General features: G+C 48.3%; 1 pseudogene; it reads left to right on the top strand.

The window, feature by feature from the left end:
• Positions 1–3,908: 3,908 nt before the first annotated feature.
• LOC140404129 (glutamate receptor ionotropic, NMDA 2B-like) overlaps positions 3,909–19,300 on the top strand; it is a 195,913-nt pseudogene continuing 180,521 nt past the window's right edge.

The following is a 19,300-nucleotide window of genomic DNA, read 5'->3' as shown; positions in this document are numbered from 1 at the left end:
ATCCTATTGCTTCCTGCCTTTTTAAACCACAACACTCATGAGGCTCGTCACTATCCAGGACAAAGCTTCCACAAACATTCACTCTCTCCACCACCGACACACAGCAGCAGCGGTGTGTACCAACTACAAGATGCACTGCAGATATTCACCAAGGCACTTTCCAAACCCACGCACACTACCATCTAGGGGCTGGTTTAGCACACTGGGCTAAATCACTGACTTTTAATGCAGACCAAGGCAGGCCAGCAGCACGGTTCGATTCCTGTACCAGCCTCCCCGAACAGGCACCGGAAGGTGGTGACTAGGGGCTTTTCACTGTAACTTCATTTGAAGCCTACTTGGGACAATAAGCGATTTTCATTTCATTTTCATTTTCATTTCAGAAGGACAAGGAAAACAGAGACATGAAAACAGCACCACCTGGCGGTTCCCCTCCAGGTCACTCCCCACCCCGACTTGGAAATGTATCGGCCGTTCCTTCACTGTCGCTGGGTCAAAATCCTGGAACTCCCTCCCTAACAGCGCTGTGGGTGTACCTACACCACGCGGACTGCAGAGGTTCAAAGAGGCAGCTCACCACTCCCTTCTCAGGGGCAATTAGGGATTGGCAAATAGATGCTGTCTTAGCCAGTCTCACCCACATCCTATGAATGAATAACAAAAAATCCATGGGATTAAGACCACTAATTGTTTGGTTATCCACACATCTAAATGGTTCAGACCCCAGTTTCCTAACCGGATCAGGATCAGTTTGCCCCATGCTCTCTTGAAGATTAGTGTTGTAGAGGGGAGCCTGCAACTCTAATAGGATGAGAATTATCTGCTTTCCACTGTGTTAAAAAAATCAACTCCCGCTGCCCTCAACATGCTCGGCTGGCTAATTCTCATTTGATTCTCTTCAGGTTGGGAAATGGGAGGCGAAGAAGCTGACCATGAAATACCACGTCTGGCCCCGGTACTACCTGTTCTCGGAGTCGGAGGAAGAAGATGACCACCTGAGCATCGTCACCCTGGAGGAGGCGCCCTTTGTCATCGTGGAGGATGTCGACTCCCTGAGTGGGACGTGCATGAGGAACACGGTGCCGTGCCGGAAACAAGTCAAAGCCATGTAGGTTTGGGCCACCTTGTCCCTCTTTGTTTTTCGAACGATGCCTCGAGTGTGCAAGTGGGCGGGAAAACAGCCAGGTGGACATCCGTCTCTAGTAGGGCAAGTCCAGTGCTGAGGGTCGGTCAGGTGGGATATGGGTGGCCATTTTGCTCTTGTACCCAAGGGGAATTTCTATCTGATTGGTTGTAAGGGCCCCAGGTTCTGCCTTGAGAGGGAGAAGCTCATTTATAATCTTTCAATTGGTCCACCTGAAATTTATGTTGACATTCCTTCAGTCAAAGGGTTGTGAATCTTCGGAAGTCGAGTGCTGCAGAAGCTCAATCATGGAGTATCTTGAAGTCATAGACTGATAGAGGTTTGGGTACGGAGGGACAAGGGGGATAGTGAGGGAAGGGGGAAATCGAGGTGGACGCCCAGCCGCCATTTTGTTGAAAGGTAGCACAGGCTCGAAGGTAGGGCCGTCAACCCTCAAGGATTGGCCTGTAGTCTCCAGGAATCGAAAGTCAAGCAATAGGGCTATTGTTTATTTCTTTGAACATTTACCTTTACCAGAAATGGAGGGGGGGGGGGAGGGGTGGTGGGAAGGGGTGTAGAGGCTGTTTGGCTGCTAGTCAAGCATCGTCCAACTGGGGCAATGAGTCTTTTTACTTTCCGCCTGTCATGGGAAGGCTGTGAGTCACAAGGACGATGTGTTGGCCAACCAATGGTTGGAGCGTGGGGGCGAGTCATGTGATGCAACCTCCAGGAATGCATCTAATCCGAGTTGGCAGCCCTACTTAAAGGGCTGAAGAGCAGCTCTTCCCTCTCATATTAATCCCTTCTGCTCCGATATGATGGCATTATCATAGAACAGGGGCACTTACACAATCCAGATTAAATCAAAGAAATTGTAATGCAATTAAATTTCTCATTAGCTGTTCTGTGATGTGTCTATGAGCATCCCTGATCGCCCTGCAGCCAGTGAAGATTACCAGAACAAACGAGAGCCTTGTGCCTCCAGTTGTTCTAATTTTTTTGTCAGATCTATTAATCCTGCAGAGAGCCGTATCACACCCGTGAAATGCAGACCGATTGGAGCGGCCTCTTTCCCCCCCCCCCCAGGAACACTGAACAACCGCAGCCAGTTAGAACCAGCACCGGGGAGGGGCTGCCTCCGCCCAACAGGCGCACCGTAGAAAGGGAGGGGAAATGAGCACGTTGCATCGAGTTTGCCGTCCACCTGCCTGGTATTCACGCGATAGGATGATCATGGAGTTGTTCATGAACCAAAGTGATCTATTAATTAGCCTGCATCAAACGCACATGAGGGTAATGGGAACCCCACTTGTAGAGGGGTTGACACTATAGGCCCCAAATTGTCCATTCCTTCCCAGCAAAGCTGCACTCACCACACATACCTATCATGCCACCATCTCCCCACGGTCAGGTTAAACTTGGTCAGATTGTTTCCCCGAACTAGTTCTGAATTTATCTCCTTGCTCACTGAAAGATCGGACCCTGGTTCTAGTGTACTGTACACGGTGACAATACCTAATTGACATGGTCTGCATTTTCTTTCATTCAGCCATGGAATGTGAGCAAAACTGCAAGGCCACGATTTATTGTCCATAGCTCAGTGGCTTCCTTGGCCATTTTGAAGGGCAGCAAAAAGTCACCCACATTTCCGTGGATCTTGAGTGACATCAAAGCTTTAAGGATCGCAGATTTCCCCCTCTGAAGGACATCAGTTGGGGCTTAACAACAACCTGATAGTTACATGGTCAGCGTAGCTTTTTAAATACAGATGTATTTGTTATCCAAATTTCAAATCCCTACCTGCTGTGGTGGGAGTTGAACTCGTGTCACTGCATCATTAGCTCAGGAGGGGAGGTGGTGGCATAGTGGGATTGTCACTGGACTAGTAATCCAGAGATGTGGGGCCCCGGGTTCAAATCCCACCTCGGCAGATGGTGAAATTTGAATTCAATAAAAATGTGGAATTAAAAGCCTCACGATGACCCTGAAACCATTGTTGATTGTTCTTCGTGGGCGGAACGGTGGTACAGCGGTTAGCACTGCTGCTTTACAGCGACAGGGACCCAGGTTCAATTTCGGCCCTGGGTGACTATCTGTGTGGAGGTAGCACATTCTCCCAGTGTCTGCGTGTCAATCGAAAGATGCGTAGGTTAGGTGGATGGGCCATGATAAATTGCCCCTTAGTGTCCAAAGGTTAGCTGGGGTTGCGGGAAGTGGGCCTGGGTAGGGTGTTCTTTCAGAGGGTTGGTTCAGACTCGATGGGCCGAATGGCCTCCGTCTGCACTGCAGGGATTCAATGATTCTATGAAAAACCCACCTGGTTCACTAATGTCCTTCAGGGAAGGAAATCTGCCACCCTTATCTGGTCTGGCCTACCATTGAGGTTGACTCTTCAGTGCCCTCTGAACAAACCACTTAGTCAAGGGCGATTTGGGGTTTGTTGCTGGCCCAGCCAGCAATGCTCCTGTCCCCTGAATGACTAAAAAAAAGACTGAATTACTAGTTCAGTAACAAAATCACTATGTTATCATTCCCTACACATCGCGTTGCACTCCTTAACACAGCAATTATATCACGGTTTGCATTTTAACAACTTTTACGCGAGACCCCCCCCCCCCTCTACTTTTTACCTTTAGTGAGAATAGGCGTAGTCTAAAATGGGGAACATCACCTTATGCTTACACCATTTTAATTTTCAGTGTACGTCCAGCCTTTGGGCCCATTTTTTAATGCTCTGGATGACATGACTGGGATAGCGTGTCAGAGGACGAGCAATTAACGCAGCATGATGCCTTACTACGTCAATCACTGCAAGGTGGTAGACGTCACACTGTGTAACATTGTGTCCAGGCTAAAACTAACAGTGAAATTTATTGAAAAACTGAGGTAATTACACAGAGGCACGGCAATCCAGACGATCCAGGCAATGGACAGGAATTTTGTCATCACTGCTTCCGATTCACCATTGTATTATCACTATGAACGCAGTGGAGGCTCACTGTACACTCTCCTCCTCACTTGAGGGGGAGATCTGCTGTTAAAGCGAGAGCGGTTCTCAGGAAATTCGCGCACAGTATTTGATTTTCTCAATACATAAACTGTTTCGAAATAATAGAAGGACCTGAATCTTATCTGACAATATTTTCTGAAGTGAATTTCTGATGATTTTTTTTTCTTTCCGTGGGAATGACTTTGCCAAGTCCCTTGTTGGTTGCCTTCACTGAATTAGACAGTGCAAAGCAAGGAGCCGAAGATCTTACAATAGATATCCAGATATCTGTCATGCCCTCGAAGTGGAGATGGTTTATTTGCAGGCTAAACAGAATCTGTCTCAGCATCTGGGCAAGCAAGATGTTAATCATTTCCAACACGCAAGTGGATAAGATGCCAAACGGTCTTTTTTCCCCTGATTGCTGAGGTGATTTTTTTGTTTCGAGCACCTGATTTACTCAGACACATCCTTAAAAATCTGAGGTAAGGTGGCTGAAATGGACTGCCAAATAACCATCGTCTCCCCTCCCCCAACCCCCACCTCACAAGGGCCATTCAGGGTCTGCTCCAGGTTGACCTTTGACACATCGCATCCCTTTAGTCGGCCATTAACCCATTCTGATCTCTCAATGTGCCACTGTCAGCCCCCTTCTTAGCCTTGATCGCCACCATTTACATTCCCCTTGTCCTTTTGTCGGCAACATCTCTGGCAATCGCCACCTATCGCTGGCCCATAAACCAGCCCCACCGCCCCCATCAATCTGAGTGGCTCGCTTGGCCATTTCTGAGGGCAGCTCGGAATCCTATGTAGGCCAGACCAGGAAAGGACGGCAGATTCCCCTTCCCCAACAGTATAAATCTGACCCTACCTCCAATTCTCTCCAGATGTGACAAAGAGTCATCCAGACGCGAACCGTTAGCTCCCTCCTCTCTCCACAGACGCTGTCAGGCCTGCTGAGATTGTCCAGCATTTTCTCGCTTTGTTTCAGATTCCAGCGTCCGCAGTGATTTGCTTTTAACCGGAACAAATAACCTGTTGGCTTTGTTGCTGTTCTGCGGGATGCCGTTTTGTATTTGGCGAACAGATCTGGCATTAGGATGGGGAGGGATGTGGCAGACAATGGGCTGGTTTAGCACACTGGGCTAAATCGCTGGCTTTGAAAGCAGACCAAGGCAGGCCAGCAGCATGGTTCAATTCCCGTACCAGCCTCCCCGAACAGACGCCGGAATGTGGCGACTGGGGGCTTTTCACAGTAACCTCATTTGAAGCCTACTTGTGACAATAAGCGATTTTCATTTCATTTCACAATGCTTAAAGAGTGGAGGAAAAGAGGGGCTGATGCTAATAAATAAAGGCCACAATAATGGAGAGTATGGAAATGGTTAAGTGCAGAGGGGTTGATGAATTATGAAGACAGTGGAAGAAGAAGGTGACCACCTCCGGATGACTCTTCAATAGTACGTCATTCGTTAAAAAAGAAACCATATTTGTTTTTTTTTGTCTTGCTCCCAGCAATGAGACCGAAGGAGGAATCTATATCAAGCGGTGCTGTAAAGGATTTTGCATTGACATTTTGAAGAAAATTGCTAAGTATGTCAAGTTTACATATGATTTGTATTTGGTGACAAATGGAAAACACGGGAAGAAAATCAATGGGACGTGGAATGGCCTGGTTGGAGAAGTAAGTCACTCCTCTTTAATTATTACAAAACTAAACCTTTAATTTCATTCTTTCCTGGGATGTGGGAATTGCTGGGCAAGGTCGGCATTTGTTGCCCGTCCGTGATTACCCTCGATCTGAGTGGCTTGCTCGGCCATTTTAGAGGGCAGTTAGGCGCGAGCCACATTGCCGTGGATCTGGAGTCCCATGAAGGCCAGACCAGGAAAGGATGGCAGACTTCCCTTCCCTAAAGGATGTCGATGTTTTTTTTTTTTTGCAACCACCGATGACAGTTCCAGGGTGGGATTTTCAAGCTCTTCCTGCCACGGTGATCTTCCAGTCCCGTCGAGGCCAACCCACCAAACCCCACCCCCGCATGCCATGGCTGGTTCCCCGGCAGTGGGGCTGGTGAGCGACACAGATGGCCAATGCCTTCAGTGGAACCGGAAGATCCCACCGGCGGCCTCAACGGTTCGCCATGCCCGCCACAGGAAAATCGCTGGAAAATCCCAGCCATGGTCGCCATCACTGAGACCAGCTTCAATTCCAGACTTTCTTGTGATTAACTTAATTTAAATTCTACGAGCTGCCATTGTGGGATTTAAACCCATGTCCGCAGCGAATAAGGCTATGCCTTCTGACAGCTAGTCCAGTGATATTAGCACAACAGCACCGTCTCCTTCATTTAGGTATCGTAATAAATAAGAATTCCCCTGGAAGCTCTGTGAGTTAATGTAGATGCAGAAGTGTAGTTGTGATGATACTGGGCTAGTAACCTAATGGATGCAAGTTCAAATCCCTCTTTGATAAGTTCTGATGTTAAATCGTATTATTAGTGGGCTGGGATCACTAAAATAGATCTGATAGTAAGTTGCAATGAGGAAATAGGAAATTTATAAATAGACATAGATAGGTTCGGTGAGTGGGCCAAAATCTGGCAGAGGGAACAAGAAGAACAAAGAAAATTACAGCACAGGAACAGGCCCTTCGGCCCTCCCAGCCTGCGCCGATCCAGATCCTTTATCTAAACCTGTTGCCTATTTTCCAAGGATCTACTTTCCTCTGTTTCCTGCCCGTTCCTATATCTAGCTAGATGCATCTTAAATGATGCTATTGTGCCCGCCTCTACCACCTCCACTGGCAAAACGTTCCAGGCACCCACCACCCTCTGCGTAAAAAACTTTCCACGCACATCTCCCTTAAACTTTCCCCTCTCACCTTGAAATTGTGACCCCTTGTAATTGACACCCCCACTCTTGGAAAAAGCTTGTTGCTATCCACCCTGTCCATACCTCTCATTATTTTGTAGACCTCAATCAGGTCCCCCTTCAACCTCCATCTTTCCAACGAAAACAATCCTAATCTGCTCAACCTTTCTTCATAGCTAGCACCCTCCATACCAGGCAACATCCTTGTGAACCTCCTCTGCACCCTCTCTAAAACATCCACATCATTCTGGTAATGTGGCGACCTTAACTGCACGCAGTACTCCAAATGTGGCCTAACCAAAGTCCTATACAATTGTAACATGACCTGCCGACTCTTGTACTCAATACCCCGTCCGATGAAGGCAAGCATGCTGTATGCCTTCTTGACCACTCTATTGACCTGCGTTGCCACCTTCAGGGTACAATGGACCTGAACTCCCAGATCTCTCTGTACATCAATTTTCCCCAGGACTCTTCCATTGACCGTATAGTCCGCTCTTGAATTAGATCTTCCAAAATGCATCACCTCGCACTTGCCTGGATTGAACTCCACCTGCCATTTCTCTGCCCAACTTGCCAATCTATCTATATTTTGCTGTATTCTCTGAAAGTCCTCCTCGCTATCTGCAACTCCACCAATCTTAGTATCATCTGCAAACTTGCTAATCAAACCACCTATACCTTCGTCCAGATCATTTATGTGTATCACAAACAACAGTGGTCCAGATGGAGTTTAACGTGGATAAGTCTGAGGTTATCCATTTTGGTTAGAAAAAATGGAAAGGCGACTTATTATCTGAATGGAGAGGAACTTCAGAGTGCTTCAGTGCAGAGGGATCGGGGTGCCCTGGTGCATAAATCACAGAAAACAAGCCTGCAGGTACAGCAGGTAGTTCGGAAGGCAAATGGAATTTTGGCCTTTATAGCTGAAGGAATAGAGTATAAAAGTAGGGAAGTGTTGCTGCAACTGTACAAAACATTAATGAGACCGCACCTGGAGTACTGTGTACAGTTTTGGTCCCCTTATTTGGGGAGGGATGTAGTTGCATTTGAGGCAGTTCAGGGGAGGTTCACTAGATTGATTGCAGAGATGAGGCGTGTGCCCTTAGTGTTGGGTGGGGTTACTGGATTATGGGGATAGGGTGGAGGTGTGGGATTGGGTGGGGTGCTCTTTCAAAGAGCTGGTGCAGACTCGATGGGCCGAATGGCCTCCTTCTGCACTGTAAATTCTATGAATCTTGTGAAGAGCGATTGAGCAGTTTAAGCCTATAATCTCTCAGGTTCAGGAGAATGATAGGGGATCTAATTCAGGTACATAAAATGATAAAAGGTATTGAGAAAGTAGACATGGAGTGGATGCTTCCTCTTGTGGGATAGTCTAGAAGGAGAGGTCATAGTTTTAGGACAAGGAGTAGCAGAGTTAAAACAGAGATGAGGAGAAATTACTTCTCTCAAAGAGTCGTGAATCTGTGAATTCACTACCGCGGAGTGTGATGGATGCTGGGACATTGAGTAAATTTAAGGAGGGGATGGACAGATTTTTAATTGGTGATGAGTTGAAGGGTTATGGAGAACGGGCAGGACGGTGGAGTGAAGGCCGAGAGGAGACCAGCCATGATCGTATTGAATGGCGGAGCGGTCTCGAGGGGCCGAATGGCCTCCTCCTGCTCCTAGTTCTCATGTTCTAAGATGCCAATAAAGGTTGCTGGTTTAGTAATGTCAAATTTGGCAGAAAACTAGTCAGTGTCCAAATAATGCAGACATGCTGTTTTATAAAACAAAAGTTTACCAATGACCTGATGACGATTAAGCGGAAAAAAGTCATTTAAAAAAAAAAAGAAAATCGATTCCCGGTTTGGGTCACTGTCTGTGCGGAGTCTGCACGTTCTCCCCGTGTCTGCGTGGGTTTCCTCCGGGTGCTCCGGTTTCCTCCCACGGTCCAAAGATGTGCAGGGTTAGGTGGATTGGCCATGCTAAATTCCCCTTAGGTTCGGTGGGGTTGCCGGGTTACGGGGACAGGGTGGAGGCGTGGGCTTCAGTGGGGTGCTCTTTCCAAGAGCCGGTGCAGACCCGATGGGCCGAATGGCCTCCTTCTGCACTGTAAACTCTATGATCTATTCTATGAAAACCTTAATAATCGTTGTGGTGGGAAAGTGCTGCGGAGATGGAAGGAAATCCAGATTGACTGACGGGTGTCCTTCCCCAAGGGCAAGGGTCGCCTCGTCCACAGGTGATGAGTTCAAACGCTTCCACAGCAATTTCGGATATTGAATTCAGAGGGAAAGGGCAAGATAACTACAAATACTACTGGAGTGTCGTAAAAATCCAAATGTTTCCTTAATATTCTTCAGCGCCCTCCCCCCAATGTATTATCGAACGTTGGCAGCTAGATTTACAGCCCATCCTGCTTTCTCGTCTCCTGCGGCCTCTTGTAGTTGAACTCAAGAGAAGCGTTAACGATGTGCTTCAAACAAAGAATTTAGGAGAGCAGTGCGAATGCGGACTGAGTTCCACATTCTCACCCACGGGGGAGAGGGACGTGGCGGGCAGTGCCCTGGCACAGGTTGGCACAATCCCCCTTATGTGTGTAGGGGAGGGCTAATACCCTGTGAGTGGGGGGGGGGGACAACCCCTGAGACAGCAGTGCAGGGGATGGGAGAGGAGAGGGGGTACTTTGGGGAGAGGTGGGAGATTGCCACTGAGATTGCAGTACTGTGTTGGGGGGGGGGGGGGGGGGGGGCGGCGGGGGACACGTGGGGTGAGGGGGGGAGAGTTTGCGGAGAGATTGCCCCTGAAATTGCAAAGCTGGGGGTGCCCTCATGTTGGCATTGTGGAGGGGGGGGGCAGGTGCTTCTATGTTGGCATTGTGAGATTGGGCAGCACGTTAGCACAGTGGTTAGCACTGTTGCTTCACAGCGCCTGGGTCCCAGGGTCGAGCCGGCTCGGGTTACTGTCCGTGCGGAATCTGCGCGTTCTCCCTGTGTCCGTGTGGGTTTCCTCCGGGTGCTCCAGTTTCCTCCCACAAGTCCCGAAAGACGTGCTGTTAGGTGAATTGGACATTCTGAATTCTCCCTCTGTGTACCCGAACAGGCGCCGGAATGTGGCGACTAGGGGATTTTCACAGTAACTTCATTGCAGTGTTAATGTAAACCTACTTGTGACAATAATAAAGATTATTATTATGGAAGGGTGCCCCCGATGCTTGTGAGGGACGTCCTTCGTGTCTGTGGGGGTGGGGGGAGGCTGAACGGGGCGCCCCTTAAGGATGGTGCCCCGATCTCTGTGGAGCTGGCCTTGCTGGCCCCTATTAGGCCTTGTTCCACCAGAGTGACGGTGTAAATCCCACCCACTCATTTCTCTCCGAATGCCTCAGAATCTGGACTAAAAACCCGGCTGTGAGCTGAAGAGCTACAATTCCCTTAATCATCTTGTGAATAGCGTAAGATGCACTGAAGGCGTCGCTAAACAAGCCTGAGAGGGAGAAGTGAGTAGAGGGATAGATTTAGATGAGGAAAGACGGGAGGAAGCTCAAGTGGTGCACCAACACCGGCATTGGCTGGGCTGAATGGCCTGTTTCCTCGCTGTTTATTGTCGGTCATCCCTCTGTAAAGAGCCAATTATATCACCTCTTAACCTTTTAACCAGGGGCAGCAAGGTAACACAAGTGGCTAGCACTGTGGCTTCACAGCGCCAGGCTCCCAGGTTCAATTCCCCGCTGGGTCACTGTCTGTGCGGAGTCCGCACGTCCTCCCCGTGTGTGCGTGGGTTTCCTCCGGGTGCTCCGGTTTCCTCCCACAGTCCAAAGATCTGCAGGTTAGGTGGATTGGCCGTGCTAAATTGCCGTTAGTGTCCAAAAAAGGTTAGGAGGGGTTATTGGGTTACGGTGATAGGGTGAAAGTGAGGGCTTAAGTGTGTCGGTGCAGACTCAATGGGCCGAGTGGCCTCCTTCTGCACTGTATGTTCTAAGAACATAAGAACATAAGAACTAGGAGCAGGAGTAGGCCATCTGGCCCCTCGAGCCTGCTCCGCCATTTAATGAGATCATGGTTGATCTTTTGTGGACTCAGCTCCACTTTCCGGCCCGAACAATATAACCCTTAATCCCTTTATTCTTCAAAAAAAGATCTATCTTTATCTTAAAAACATTTAATGATCTCTGTTCTATGTTCTATGATCTATGATATGCAAGCTAATATGAATTTAGTGCAATCTGTCTACACTATAAATCCTTATGATATTCAGTTGTACCAATTCACAGATTGTTGGGAGTGGATTGTGTTATATATTGTGTTATCTGTAAATAACTAGGAACTAATTCACTAGGAACTAATTGTTACGTGTAAGTGTTCCAGGGGACCACATTTCGCGGCTGATGGGATGGGTAACAGAGCACCTGGGAACCAAAGGCAACACGTGCACATAGCGGGTTGTAACTGCGACGTAACTGATGTTCACCTTTCTAACAGTACTCGTTTCTGTTGCCAGGTGGTACGGAAGAAGGCACAAATGGCGGTAGGCTCGCTGACCATTAATGAAGAACGATCGGAGGTGGTGGATTTCTCAGTCCCTTTCATCGAGACTGGGATCAGCGTTATGGTGTCACGGAGCAATGGAACTGTGTCACCCTCTGCGTTTCTGGGTAACTGCTGATTGGCTTCAGTCTGTGGGTTGAAGTTCAATGGACCTCCATTTTGTTTGAGCGGTTAAAGGTCATAATAATAATAATCGCTTATTGTCACAAGTAGGCTTCAATGAAGTTACTGTGAAAAGCCCCAAGTCGCCACATTCCGGCGCCTGCTCGGGGAGGCTGGTACAGGAAATACGAGGCTGGTACAACCCATACTTGGGTCACCTCAGTTCGCGGCTAAATCGAGCATTTCCCTTTGACACTCAGTAACCACGGCCATTTCACTTGATAAGTGCCCTGCCTTCACCTGATCGTCATCCCCAGAGATTTTCGAAACCCGTGGTGCCTGGCCCCTTTAAGGGGCAATCGGCTAATAGAGTCACGTGACCCGGGGGAAACCAATCAAAGGCCCGGAGTTGACCTGAGAAAGCTTTTTCCGCAGAGCGACTCCGTTCCACAACGGGAGTTTGGCTGAAGGCTTCCTTTCCACAATAAGTCATTAACAAATGCCAGCGATGTCCGTAACCCGAGAATGAATTTGAGAAAAAACAATTTCTCTCCCCTCGGCCTAACTGTACTTCACCTCAGCAAGAAGTTTCAATCTTCTCTCTTAAGATACAGCCCATGTTCGTATGATTGAAAACAAATGCGAGTCGAAAAGGTGTGCAGGTTAGGGGAATTGGCCGTGCTAAATTACCCCTCTGTGTCCAAAGATGTGCAGGCTAGGTGGGGTTGAAGAGGCGGGGGCGGGGGGGTGGGGGTGGGGGGGGGGCGGGGGGGGTGGACCTGCGTAGGTACTCTTTCAGAGGCTCAATGGGCCGAATGGTCTCCTTCCGCACTGTAGGGATTCTATGAATGTCGCTGATAGGGTATTCAGATTCTCAAGGACATTCGCTGTTGAACTTTCTGTTCAGTACGAAGTCTTACAACACCAGGTTAAAGTCCAACAGGTTTGTTTCGATGTCACTAGCTTTCGGAGCGCTGCTCCTTCCTCAGGTGAATGAAGAGGTCTGTTCCAGAAACACATATATAGACAAATTCAAAGATGCCAAACAATGCTAGGAATGCGAGCATTAGCACAACTTTCTGTTGTGACACTGATTTGGAGGAGAGAGGGTTAATGTTTGAACTGTTAAGGTCATGGACTCTAACACTTGGTTTTTCGCTGCCGCAGAGCCGTTCAGTGCCGATGTCTGGGTGATGATGTTCGTCATGCTCCTGATTGTTTCGGCTGTTGCAGTTTTCGTCTTTGAATACTTCAGCCCGGTGGGATATAACCGGTGTCTGGCCGATGGAAGGGGTAAGCTGCTGCTTTTGTGTCAATGATCTCTCACCCATTCTCTTAACCGGTGTATAAAGCATCTTAGAACTGGGCTTGACCCTTAACCCAATTTCAGAATGCCAACAAATAAATGTACTTTATAGATCTTACCTGAAGTGATGGGTAGAACTGTTGGAATCTATTACAATCCAAATCTGCCTATCGAACTCTCTCAATTAATTCCAATCTATTATTCCATGAACAACCCACCCAAACCCTGTGATTAAATTCCACCCTGTACCTCACTCAAGTATCTGCCTTTCTCTATCCAGCACCCCTAGATTACATCCCCATCTGTAACTCACTCCGGGTTAATGTTATTCTCCACGTAATCCACCCAAAAATCCACATTCCAGCCTTCAGTCTTGAGTAGCTGTTGTTACAATTGAGAGGTTTATATGATGAGTATGTTTTTGACTTTATCTTTAAATTTAGAGTAAATGAAGGGTGTCATGTGACCTGTTCCAAAGCCTGCCTGGCAGTAAGACGAGGTGGTCTGGTTATCAAATGAAGGCTTAGATTGTTTTATTGGGAGGAAGATGCAAGGTTGACGACAATGGCAGCAGTCTCTGAGTTCACAATTGTGTAGACTCGGAGTCTCCCAAAGTCCCAGAAAGGTGTTGAAGGTATCAAGTTTCAAACAGCTGTGCTGTAAGCTGCCCATTTACTTCTAATATGAAAGGGCATTGGGATCAGGTATAGTGAATCATTTCTACCTGGACACAAGGTTAATGCATTCCAAGTTGCCATGGTGAAGAGGGCAGAGGAGGCTGTTTTTGACATCGGGTTACAGGTTTCCCTACAAATCAAATGGGTATGACAGACAGACAGGAGATCTGTGTGGTCAGCAGATTACTTGATTACTAGTTATAGTTCTCTGGATTGTGCAAACTCAATATTAATCAACCGTTATTCAATAAATCAGTTTTACTTTAAGTTAAGGATTGGTGATTTCTTCAAAATTGGACCATCAGACCATTCTGGATTACGAAGCAAAGAGTAACAATGTATTGCCAAAGAGTAATATAACACTTAGATCCTCTCTTCTATGAGATGGTCTTAAGCGTGTAACACACGCCCAGGACCGTTTCCCTTCACCGCTGCTGAACCGCGAGCCACAGAGATACTTGGAACACCCGAAATGGTCAGCCAATAGTTAAAATCTAGTCCCCGGGCCTGCCAGCTGGTTTCACATTTAAGCTAGAGAACTATGATCTCCCTCAGTCCACGCTCATGGTCACCGCTCCAGTACATATTGGCCGCATTGGCAGTATGATGAGCGACTCTTACCGCAGCCCTCAAACCGTTGTGCTTCCCCCCCTGTATCTTGTGCCGCAGAACCGGGAGGGCCTTCTTTCACCATCGGCAAAGCCATCTGGCTGCTCTGGGGCCTGGTTTTCAACAACTCGGTGCCGGTGCAGAACCCGAAGGGAACGACCAGCAAGATTATGGTGTCGGTCTGGGCCTTCTTCGCTGTGATCTTCCTGGCCAGCTACACTGCCAACCTTGCTGCCTTCATGATCCAAGAGGAATACGTGGACCAGGTCTCAGGCCTCAGCGACAAGAAGGTAAGATTCCGGCCCGCCTCCAGTCATGGCCAAATGCACAAGAATGGCCGGGTGACCATTTTAAGGCCCGGGTGGGGTTGGGGGGGGGGGGGGGGGGGTGCGCGCGGTGGCTCGAAACCGCATCACGGCAGCTGGTGGAATTTTAATTCAATTAGTATAGTCGGGGATTGAAAGGTACTTTCTGTAATGGTGACCATGACGACTTTCCTGACAACCCGCCTGGCTCACTAATGCCGTTTTTTGGGAAGGAAATCTGTCATAGAATTTACCGTGCAGAAGGAGGCCATTCAGCCCATCGAGTCTGCACCGGCTCTTGGAAAGAGCACCCTACCCAAGGTCCACACCTCCACCCTATCCCCATAACCCAGTAACCCCACCCAACACTAAGGGCAATTTTGGACACTAAGGGCAATTTATCATGGCCAATCCACCTAACCTGCACATCTTTGGACTGTGGGAGGAAACCGGAGCACCCGGAGGAAACCCACGCACACACGGGGAGGATGTGCAGACTCCGCACAGACAGTGACCCAAGCCGGAATCGAACCTGGGACCCTGGAGCTGTGAAGCAATTGTGCTATCCACAATGCTACCCTGCTGCCCAATCCGTCCTTTCTTTAGCCGGCCTGGCCCAACATGTGACTCCAGACCCGCAGCAATGTGGCTCACTCTTAATTGCTCCCTCTGAATAGGCCCAGCAAACCATTGAGTTCAAGGGCAATTGGGGGTTGGGCAACATGGACAGGAACGAGTAGAGTGCTCTTTTGCAGGGTCGGGGCAGACTCGATGGGCTGAATGGCCTCCTTCTGCACTGTAGGGGTTCCATGGATTCTATGGGCTGGGTGTCTGCCTTTGCGAGTGGAACGCAGCACTGAGTCTTCCGGCATTTCCCGCAGGTGGGACCTTCTCATCCCGCTGCTGGCCGTGCGGCCAGTGGACAATGTAAAACACCGTTGGCATCATCACTGCTGGCAGATCCTGCTGTTGGCCAATGACAAGCTGCCGGCGTGGGTGGTGGGGGGTGGTGGAAAGTCCCTCCCATATAGTCAGTGGGGAAGCGAAACCATTGGAATAATTGCGACTGAATTCACTGTGTTGGACACGCATGGGATTGGATGCAACACCATTCGGCTCCATGTGACTCCCCTTAAACTTTGACAATTTGGTTAAGCTCAGATTTCTTCCCATGTGTTTATTTTATTCTTCTTTCTGATCTTGCTGGTAAGGCTGGCATTCTGTGCACCTGCCTCTCTTGTGTCCCTGAAAAGGTCGAGGTGGGCCTTCTTTGTCGGCTCCTCCAGCTTTGTTTATCTTTGCTCACTGAACTATTAACTTCTGGTTAAGAAATTCCTCAGTTTTCAAATTCTCACCTTTGTTTCCAAATTGCTTTGGGGCCTCACCTGTCTTTATCCCTCTAAACCCCTCCGGCCTCAGCCCTCTTTATCCCTCTCAACTCCTCCAACCCTCCCAAGATATTTATTCTACTCCTGTTCTGACCTCCTGAGCTTCCCGATTTCAATCGCTACACGGCGGCCGTGTCTTATGCTGCCTGGAATTCTCTCCCTGTACATCTCTTCGCTCTCTTCCCTCCTTTAAGACCACCAGACCGTAGGATTAGAAGTAGGCCATTCGGCCCATCGAGTCTGCTCCGCCATTCAATGAGATCATGACTGATCTGATGTGAGAATCCTCAACTTCACTTTCCCGCCTTCTCCCCCGTAACCTTTGATTATTTCACTGATTAAAAATCTGTGTATCTCAGCCTTCAACATACTTAACAATCCAGCCCCTGCAGTTCTCTGCGGTAAAGAATTCCACAGATTCACTACCCTCTCAAGAACAAAGAACAAAGAAAAGTACAGCACAGGAACAGGCCCTCCAAGCCCGTGCCGACCATGCTGCCCGACTAAACTAAAATCTTCTACACTTCCTGGGTCCGTATCCCTCTATTCCCATCTTATTCATGTATTTGTCAAGATGCCACTTAAATGTCACTATCGTCCCTGCTTCCACCACCTCCTCCGGCAGCGAGTTCCAGGCACCCACTACCCACTGTGTAAAAAACTTGCCTCGTACATCTCCTCTAAACCTTGCCCCTCGCACCTTAAACCTATGCCCCCTTGTAATTGACCCCTCTACCCTGGGAAAAAGCCTCTGACTATCCACTCTGTCTATGCCCCTCATAATTCTGTAGACCTCTATCAGGTCGTCCCTCAACCTCCGTTGTTCCAGTGAGAACAAACCGAGTTTATTCAACCGCTCCTCATAGCTAATGCCCTCCATACCAGGCAACATTCTGGTAAATCTCTTCTGCACCCTCTCTAAAGCCTCCACATCCTTCTGGTAGTGTGGCGACCAGAATTGAACACTATTCTCCAAGTGTGGCCTAACCAAGGTTCTATACAGCTGCAACATGAATTGCCAATTCTTATACTCAATGCCCCGGCCAATGAAGGCAAGCATGCCGTATGCCTCCTTGACTACCTTATCCACCTGTGTTGCCCCTTTCAGTGACCTGTGAAATCCAAGTGTGGCATAACTAAGGTTCTACATAGCTGCAACATCCTCTGCCTTGAATGGGCGAACCCCTTACTCTGAGATTATGCCCTCTGGTCCTAGACTCTCCCACAAGGGGAAACAACCTCTCAGCATCTACCCTGTCATACCTCCTGAGAATCCTCTGTGTCTTAATAAGGTCGCCTCGCATTCTTCTAAACTCCACTGACCACAGATCCGATCTACTCAACCCATCCTCATAAGAAAATCCCCCAAACCCAGGATCAACCCCGTGAACCTTCTCTGGACTGCCTCCAATGCCGGCATATCTTTCCTTGGATAAGGGGACCATAGAACATAGAACATAGAAAATACAGCACAGAACAGGCCCTTCGGCCCACGATATTGTGCCGCACCTTTGTCCTAGATTAATCATAGATTATCATTGAATTTACAGTGCAGAAGGAGGCCATTCGGCCCTTTGAGTCTGCACCGGCTCTTGGAAAGAGCACCCTACCCAAACTCAACACTTCCACCCAACACCAAGGGCAATTTGGACATTAAGGGCAATTTATCATTGGCCAATTCACCTAACCCGCACATCTTTGGACTGTGGGAGGAAACCGGAGCACCCGGAGGAAACCCACTCAGACACGGGGAGGATGTGCAGACTCCGCACAGACAGTGACCCAAGCCGGAATCGAACCTGGGACCCTGGAGCTGTGAAGCAATTGTGCTATCCACAATGCTACCGTGCTGCCCTTGAGAACAAATAAATCTACACTATATAATTTTACCGTAATCCATGTACCTATCCAATAGCTGCTTGAAGGTCCCTAATGTTTCCGACTCAACTACTTCCACAGGCAGTGCATTCCATGCCCCCACTACTCTCTGGGTAAAGAACCTACCTCTGATATCCCTCCTATATCTTCCACCTTTCACCTTAAATTTATGTCCCCTTGTAATGGTTTGTTCCACCCGGGGAAAAAGTCTCTGACTGTCTACTCTATCTATTCCCCATATCATCTTATAAACCTCTATCAAGTCGCCCCTCATCCTTCTCCGTTCTAATGAGAAAAGGCCTAGCACCCTCAACCTTTCCTCGTAAGACCTACTCTCCATTCCAGGCAACATCCTGGTAAATCTTCTTTGCACCTTTTCCAAAGCTTCCACATCCTTCCTAAAATGAGGCGACCAAAACTGTACACAGTACTCCAAATGTGGCCTTACCAAAGTTTTCTACAGCTGCATCATCACCTCACGGCTCTTAAATTCAATCCCTCTGTTAATGAACGCGAGCACACCATAGGCCTTCTTCACAGCTCTATCCACTTGAGTGGCAACTTTCAAAGATGTATGAACATAGACCCCAAGATCTCTCTGCTCCTCCACATTGCCAAGAACTCTACCGTTAACCCTGTATTCCGCATTCATATTTGTCCTTCCAAAATGGACAACCTCATAGTTTTCAGGGTTAAACTCCATCTGCCACTTCTCAGCCCAGCTCTGCATCCTATCAATGTCTCTTTGCAGCCGACAACAGCCCTCCTTATTATCCACAACTCCACCAATCTTCCTTTCGTCTGCAAATTTACTGACCCACCCTTCAACTCCCTCATCCAAGTCATTAATGAAAATCACAAACAGCAGAGGACCCAGAACTGATCCCTGTGGTACGCCACTGGTAACTGGGATCCAGGCTGAATATTTGCCATCCACCACCACTCTCTGACTTCTATCGGTTAGCCAGTTCGTTATCCAACTGGCCAAATTTCCCACTATCCCATGCCTCCTTACTTTCTGCATAAGCCTACCATGGGGAACTTTATCAAATGCCTTACTAAAATCCATGTACACTACATCCACTGCTTTACCTTCATCCACATGCTTGGTCACCTCCTCAAAGAATTCAATAAGACTTGTAAGGCAAGACCTACCCCTCACAAATCCATGCTGACTGTCCCTAATCAAGCAGTGTCTTTCCAGATGCTCAGAAATCCTATCCTTCAGTACCCTTTCCATTACTTTGCCTACCACCGAAGTAAGACTAACTGGCCTGTAATTCCCAGGGTTATCCCTAGTCCCTTTTTTGAACAGGGGCACGACATTCGCCACTCTCCAATCCCCTAGTACCACCCCTGTTGACAGTGAGGACGAAAAGATCATTGCCAACGGCTCTGCAATTTCATCTCTTGCTTCCCATAGAATCCTTGGATATATCCCGTCAGGCCCGGGGGACTTGTCTATCCTCAAGTTTTTCAAAATGCCCAACACATCTTCCTTCCTAACAAGTATTTCCTCG

The sequence above is a fragment of the Scyliorhinus torazame genome, chromosome 29 (assembly GCF_047496885.1).
Source record: "Scyliorhinus torazame isolate Kashiwa2021f chromosome 29, sScyTor2.1, whole genome shotgun sequence".
Classification (NCBI taxonomy): domain Eukaryota; kingdom Metazoa; phylum Chordata; class Chondrichthyes; order Carcharhiniformes; family Scyliorhinidae; genus Scyliorhinus; species Scyliorhinus torazame.
This window is presented reverse-complemented; position numbering and strand designations above follow the sequence as displayed.